This window comes from Podarcis tiliguerta (assembly GCF_965153285.1).
Source record: "Podarcis tiliguerta genome assembly, chromosome: 1".
NCBI classification, from domain to species: Eukaryota; Metazoa; Chordata; class Lepidosauria; order Squamata; family Lacertidae; genus Podarcis; species Podarcis tiliguerta.
The window spans coordinates 103,091,066-103,099,419 of NC_139534.1; positions in this window are offsets into that span (position 1 = coordinate 103,091,066).

Consider the following 8,354-nt stretch of genomic DNA (forward strand, 5'->3'; position numbering starts at 1 on the left):
AAAACACAATAAAACATCAAACATTAAAAACTTCCCTAAACAGGGCTGCCTTTAGATGTCTTTTAAAGAGAAGATAGCTGCTTATTTGCTTCACATCTGAAGGGAGGGCGCTCCACAGGGCGGGCGCCACTACAGAGAAGGCCCTCTGTCTGGTTCCCTGTAACCTCACTTCTCGCATTGAGGGAACCGCCTGAAGGCCCTCGGCGCTGGACCTCAGTGACCTGGCTGAACGATGGGGGTGGAGACCCTCCTTCAGGTATACAGGGCTGAGGCCCTTTAGGGCTTTAAAGGTAAGCAGCAACACTTTGAATTGTGCTTGGAACGTACTGGGAGCCAATGTAGGTCTTTCAGGACAGGTGTTATGTGGTCTCGGCAGCCACTCCCAGTCACCAGTCTAGCTGCCACATTCTGGATTAATTGTAGTTTCCAGGTCACCTTCAAAAGTAGCCCCACATAGAGTGCATTGCAGTTGTCCAACAGATTATGTGTACGTCTTTTGGACAGACGTGAAAAAGCAGAAGAACAGTGGTTAGCATCAGGGAAATCACGCAGTGCAAGCCTGCCTTTGCTGTATCCTTCTTCTTGAAGTGGTTCAGACCCAGGATAGCCTCACCACTTGGTATGGGTGGATCAACTATAATGCCAGCTAGTGAAATTTGTGGGCACTGGAAATCTGGGCCTCTCGTGTTATAAATGCTTCTGACTGCCCAGTGTTTCAGCTGTACCATCGTGTTCACGCCATATCTGTTATAATATACAGGGCACACTGGAATTTGCTTGGAGGCTTTCAGCCATGGTGTGATGCAATGGAATCTGTGGCTGGCCTTGGGGAAGTCAACATCCTACCTCGCAGGACTGTTGTGAGGATAAAACGAATGGTGAAATACTGTTCTACAGCCCTTTTCAGCACATAGTAAGACGTGGCGAGGGATCAAGGGTTTCCTGGTGATATAGTTATGCCATGGGGCCTCGGAAGACAAGTAAAGGAAATAACTACCTAACCCCCTGTTCCAAACGGCTCACAGCCCCGGCAGACAACATCTAGCAGTGAGGCTGAAAGGCTGCCACATAAAAGCAAAGTAGTTAATCTTGTTAGCTTAGCTTTGTATTCTGATGCTTTTAATTATACTGTAACATGAGCTAAATAAAAGGATTATCAAGTACTATAAGAGCAATAGGTGGGTGGTTCGTGGTGGAATGCTAGCTGCAAGCAGAGTTTTAGAAAAATCCAAAAGGGGAAGCGACGTAGCCTGAGTGTGTGGAAGGACTGAGAGGGAAGCTGAGAAAAGGGTCAAAAGTTGTGTAATGAAAGCGAAGGAGATTCGACACCCAGACCAGGTGGGAAACGGGGTAAAGAGGAAAAACGGACTTAAGGGGAAATGTGGCTGGGCCCAGTGTGTGATGTGTGAAGGTATCCTTCTGGGGGCAACATGACAAAATGCAAGGACACATTGCAACCAGGCAAAAAGACTCAAGGAGGCTGCAAATAGGGCCAGTAATGGGTGTCAGAAGAAGAAGAGAAGGAGTTTGGATTTGATATCCCGCTTTATCACTACCCTAAGGGGTCTCAAAGCAGCTAACATTCTCCTTTCCCTTCCTCCCCCACAACAAACACTCTGTGAGGTGAGTGGGGCTGAGAGACTTCAGAGAAGTGTGACTAGCCCAAGGTCACCCAGAGGCTGCATGTGGAGGAGTGGGGAATCGAACCCGGTTCACCAGATTACGAATCTATGGCTCTTAACCACTACACCATACTGGCTCTCTGGCACACTGGAGTGATGCCGAGGGAGGACCAGATAAGGAGCTCTGGTGGTGAGCGCCTTTGTCCCATGGGCCCGAGGTTCCCCTTCCATAGTGTACAGTCACTTGGAGGACCATGCAGCAGAAAAAGTGGGGCACTAGTGTCAATATAAGCAGAAATTGGGAGGTCAGGAAGTGTCTTGAGAAAAGGCATATACTTTTTCCTAGCCACTCCTGCAGTACCACCATAAGTAATTAATGTAAGTGACAAGACCAAAGCAGTGTTCTTGAGCCTTTCCCCCCCCCCTTCATTTATTTGTGTTATTGCAATTTATTAAAGAAAAGAAGGCATACGAAAAGAAGGCATAGAAGAGGAGAAAAATACTATCAAAACAGAAAATCAAGCAAAGGACATTAATAATAAATGCTAAAGTCGCTTGGATACCTACGTATTTGGATTGAGTATATTGAGCTACATGTGTAAACCAAGACAGCTGTATTGATAGATACTGTATTGTTAATGTGATCCGGTGGTTGTGTTTTTGTTTGTTTGTTGTTGCTGACCCTCTTAATTAAAACTATTTTGCCTCTCTGTGCTATATATAAGGTGTCTACGGAGTCAGGTCCAACATCTCCATAATGGTGGGTTTTATTCCATTCCCTAGATCAGCACTAGTCACCCAGTAAAACAGCATGGGAACTGTAGGACATTTCTCTCTGATCTCTTCTACTAAAGGCATGGGCGTAGCCAGGATTTTTGCTGAGGGGAGCAGACCTTTTGTTAGGGGAGCAGAACCTCAGTTTGCTATGTATTTTTATTTCTATTTATTTATTTATTTATTTAGGGGGGGCAGCTGCCCTTCCTTGCCCCCCCCCCCCAGCTAAGCCCATGACTGGGGTTGCATGCTCATCTCGCTTTACTGGCCGAGGGAGCCAACGTTTGTCCACAGATAGTTTTTCCGGGTCATGTGGCCAGCATGACTAAGTTGCTTCTGGCAAAACCAGAGCAGCACACGGAAACACCATTTGCCTGCCTGCTGCAGCGGTACCTATTTATCTACTTGCACTTTGACGTGCTTTCGAACTGCTAGGTTGGCAGGAACTGGGACTGAGCAACGGGAGTTCACCCCGTTGCGGGGATTCAAACTGCCGACCTCCTGATCAACAAGCACAAGGCTCTGTGGTTTAGACCACAGCGCCACCCACATCCCAACTAAAGGCATATCAGTGTTTAGGTCTTCCCAGGTCTTGGAACCATTGCCCTTGGAGCTTTGGTTATACCATTCAAAAGTTATATAAAGCAGCATGTCGCTGGCTGTATTATACTAGTTGGAGAAGGAGAATTCTGCGAATTGTAGTTTGCTTGAGGCTGCTGAAGATTCTCAGCTTCGAGATTCCAAGCCAATCTCCCATTTCAAATTGCTGGATCCTATCCATGGACTTTAATGGGACTTCTTTGTCATAGGTATGAGCCATTTGGGTAAGGTGCAGAGTACACCCATATGGTAGCAAAGTGTTAATCCCAGATGACTCAATGCGTTTCAGAAAACTATGGCAATATTCAGAGTTACATTTGCCCTCTTAGCCATTCCGAAACTAAAAATAAGGGCTTTTCAATCCTTTCCTTGGGGGGAAAATGTTCACTCCCCTTGGAATGTAACCTTCATTTGAACCATGGTTGCTGAAAGAAAAGCACTTGGGTGTATTGTTCAGTCGCTCCACCCATCCAATCCCTTATCTAACCTGAGTCATTACTGCCTGTAGCTTTTTAACTCTGGCAGCAGTAAACCTCTGCATTAAAAGCCTTATGTGTGCGACCCACCCTCTGTGGGTTATAGACCTACCCCCTTAGTTTTAGAAGCAAGGGGTCAGGTCTTTTCCAGTCTTTAGCAACGCTTGCCTAGCTTGTCAAGCTGATAAGCATCATTAGATTGACCTGCAACTGATACACCCTTTGGAACACTTCTTTTGAATGTTTAAACATGCTTTGGATTCTAGTTGTAATAATTTAGATCAGCCTTTCCTAAGCTGGCTACCTGACGCAGGTGGTGCTGTGGTCTAAACCACTGAGCCTCTTGGGCTTGCCGATCAGAAGGTTGGTGGTTCGAATCCCTGTGACGGGGTGAGCTCCCGTTGCTCTGTCCCAGCTCCTGCCAACCTAGCAGTTTCAAAGCACACCAGTGCAAGTAGATAAATAGGTACCGCTACAGCGGTAAGGTAAAAGGTGTTTCCATGTGCTCTGGTTTCCATCACGGTGTCCCATTGTGCCAGAAGCAATTTAGTCATGCTGGCCACATGACCCGGAAAGCTGTCTGTGGCCTGAAAACGAGATGAGTGCCGCAACCCCATAGTCACCTTTGACTGGATGTAACTGTCCAGGGATCCTTTACCTTTTTACCTTACCTGATAATGTCTTTGGAGTCTGTGCCTATTCCACACAGAGTCAGAAGCTACCTGGCCAAGAAAGGGTTAGGGCTGTGGCTGGCAGTCAGGCAAAAACTGGATCGCTGTTTTGGAGCCACCTATGAGGGCCAGAGGCAGGCTCTCATTTCAAACGGAATCTAAGGGACACGATCTGACAGGGGGTTCTAAAATGAACAGCAGCTGAACAAGAGCACAAATATTATTGTTGCTGTTTATTAGATTTCTATTTTTATTTTTTTTAATTGTTTATTGTTTATTATAGTTTATTATAGTTTTTTATTTATTGTTTATTAGATTTCTTCATCAAAAGGTCTCAGGGCAGTTCACAATATAAAAATACAAGGTAAAAGCACGAATAAATAGTTCAAACAAAAACAACAAAATATTTAGAAGGCTGTGTAATCAGCCAAAGGCCTAGTTGGAGAGTTTTCCACCTGGCACCTAAAAATATATAATGAAGGCACCAGCTGAACCTCCCTGGGGAGAGCATTCCACAAAAAGGGGGCCACTGCAGAAAAGGCCCATGTTCCTGTTGCCACCCTCTGGACCTCCCATGGAGAAGGCACATGAAGAAGGGCCTCAGATGATGAATGCAGAGTCCAGATCGGTTTATATGCTCTATGCACAGCTCCTCTTGCTTTTAAGAGGACTTGTGTAGCATTCCCAATTCATTCCTCAGCCCCTCGCCCTGGGGCCCTTAGTAGGGTGGTCACAAACACGTCATGAAAAAAGAAGCACACAAAAAAAGGGATAAGAGGGTTTAGATGTGTGCAAACTTTGTGTATGCTATTTTATATGTATAGATGCAAGGCTATACATAATTACCTTAACCTGAATAGAAATATAATACACCTCACCACAGCAGAGAAGACTGTGACCAAGTGGCCAGGGTGCCTGCTCAGTCGGCTACCAAGAGAGAAAGGTTGATGGGCCACTTCAAGGTCCCTCAAGAAAAATTATTTGCTCCTGGAGCTGCTCCAGACCTCTTTTAAATACTTACTGTACTCTTCCGTCTATAAGACGCCCCCATGTATAAGACACCCCTATTTGGGGGGACTCAAATTTAAGAAAATGGGGGGAGATGGCACAGAGTTGTTGAGGGGAATTGCCAAAAATCGCTCACCCGCATGTGTCCAAAAATCCACCTCCTGTCACGTCCCCTCACTGGCAGAAGCTGCCAATCGCCCTCCCAATTGTCACAGCGTCAGCCAATCAACAACAGCTATTGACGCAGCAACCAATAACATGCCCAATAGCTGTTGGTACAGCCGCGGCAGCCACCAATCAAACGTCCACCCTATGCACTATCCATGTATAAGACAACCCCCACTTTTTAGCATAATTTTTAAAGAAAACACCTGGTCTTACACATGGAAAAGTACAGTATCTTTCTGTCCAGGCTTTCCATGACGGATAAGCTTTTATACTACCATTTTACTGGGTTTTCTTATGAGGCATTATTGTGTAAAGGATATTGTCGACTGTTCTTATGTTGTACACTGCTTAGATAGTTTTAAAACTATCAAGTGTTTTAGAAATGCTTTAAAAAGGCTTTAAAGGTTAAAAAATAATCTGGAACCTGATTTTCTAAATATTTCTGTTGTTTTTTGGTTAGCTCAACATAAACAAAAGGCTGAAGACTGAAATAATGATACCTAGGTAGACTGGGCCTATCCTTTAAAATAACCAGGTAGGCCAAGCCAGGCTTTCTCAAAATTCCGCCTCTCTTTTATATATTTATACGAACACCCCTGAGGGAGTAGCTGCCACTTCTGCCTGGTTGAAGTTGCTGCCTCCTGTGGTGGCCATTTGAAAGGCTACCTGCTGTGGCACAGAAAAACAGGGGAGGAGAGGGGTTTGGGGGGGAGAGGGAAGAGGGAAGAGGGAGGGAAGGAGTCACAGGCTGCCTGGTGCCCTTTCAGATCCACAGACGCTCACTGCAACTTTGGGCTTGCAAGTTCTGTAAGGGCAACACATATCTGAAGCGTTCCCCTTGTCAGTGGCATGAAGCTAGTCGCTCTTTCCCTGTTGTGGGGATCCTGATTGAGAGATAACTCTCTTGGTGGCCATTTTAGGTAGTCCCCCATGCTTCCCTGAACATCAAAAAGAGATGATGCCTCATTAACCATTTTGAAACTGATGGGATGGTGAGAGGCCTGACAAAACAACTTTTTATACGCTTTAATTAAAAATGTGTTCTGGCAGCCGGAGCTGAAAGGGCTTCAGAGTGATCTGGTTGCTATAACTACCCCCAAATCTTTTCAGGCCTTGAAAACTCAGCACACCGCAGCCAAGCCATCCCTGCCATGAATTCACAAGTATATCCACCAGTCAAATGTCAGTCTTCCCATCCAAACGTTCACATTTTGATGGACTGTCACACAGAGGGCGGCGCAAGCTTGTTTTCTCCTGCTCTGGAAGGTAGGACTCGAACCAATGGCTTCAAGTTGCAGGAAAGGAGATTCCGACTAGACAAAAAATTCTGACTGCAAGAGCTGTTTGACAGTGGAATAGACTCCCTTGGGAGGTTGTGAACTCTCTTTCCTTAGAGGTTTTTAAAATGGCGGTTGGATGGATGCTGCCATGGATGCTTTAGCTGAGATTCCTGCATTGCAGGGGGTTGGACTAGATGACCCCTGGCTCCCTTCCAACTCTAAGATTCTATGATACTATGAATCAAGTTTTTCTACTGTTTAAACTACCCTGTCAAGATATTTTCTATAACCAGCTCATACTGAGAACAGGGGCAGACTTTAGTCTTTCAAATTTCAACGGTGCCCTGTGCAAGGCCAAAATTTGGTCCATACCCCAGCTTCTCACCTTCTGTTCCAAGTGTACATGACATAATAATTGAGATGCCCAGATTTAAAGCAGAGTGACTGGTTCTCATGCACTGGACACAGAGCTGAGGGAGGTGGTGACCCCCTCCCTCAGCTCTGTGTCTCGTGCATGAGAACCAGCCACGCTGCCTTAAATCTGCCTCTGCTGAGAATGGCTAGATGCCTCCAATGGCAGCAGCCTTAGCCTAAAATCCAGAACTGTCCTTTTGTCCTACACCCCAACTAAATTGCCTTACATCATATTTATGTCCACTGGGCTGCTCTGATCTGTGGACCTGGCACTGCTACAGGTACCACATGAAACTCATTCTATGTTTGTAAGAAATCAATCTTTTGGTGCAGCTGCCGCCACACATTGGAACTCCCTGCCTATTGACAACAAACAGACACCTTTACTGCACTCTTTTTGGCACCTGCTAAAAACATTTTTGTTTAGGCAAGTATATCCAGACATGTAGAATACTACCATGTGTTTTAATCTGGTTTTCAGATTATAATTGATTTTATTTATTTTAAGTTGTTTTTAACTGTTTTTCACAAATAGTTTTATTCTCATGTTCTTTTTTGTAAATAGCTATGAAGCTTTTAGGGTTCAAATTACAATAGAAGAGATTCAGACTAACTTTTAGGAACAAACTTCTGATGGTTACAGTGTCCTATCCAGCAGATGCATTCACAAGTGTAATCTATAAAGTGAAAGACCATTGTCTTGCAGGAAGTGGGAGTCTGCCACATTAACAGCAACCTGATCAGAGAATTTCCATTGGTGATTGCACACCCTGGAAGTCACACTTGGAATTAGTCACTGCTGATTGGATTCACCTGAATCCACAATAATTTCCTGCCATGAATAAGGCCCATTCAACAGCTTTACCACTAAGTGTTACACCCCAGGATTTCTATTTCTCCTTATCACATTAGTCCCCCACCACCACCAAAAAAACGATGGTATAATGTTTGTTGATGATGCTATCAACAAATCCATTGACAAATTGATTGCTAACCTTCTATATCAGAAATTGTAGTAAATTAGCTTTAGAATTGTGCTGTAAAAGGGAGAGGGCAGTTTTGACAGAACCTAATACTGTACTTTCCCTGAAAGGAAACAGTAAAGTGAAAATACCATTATCTCAGGTTTTAATACAGTAATCTATAACTATGTACATCTTTTTTGAGTCATATATCACAAATAATCACTAACTCAAATAAATTTCCCACTTTTTAACCAGGTAACCCCTATGTGTGTCTGCTACAAAGTGAGTTTCATTTAGATCATTTGGGCTTGCTCTTTCCTAAGTGTATATATACACAAACCTGGCAGCAAGCCTAAATGATCTCCACAGGACTCAT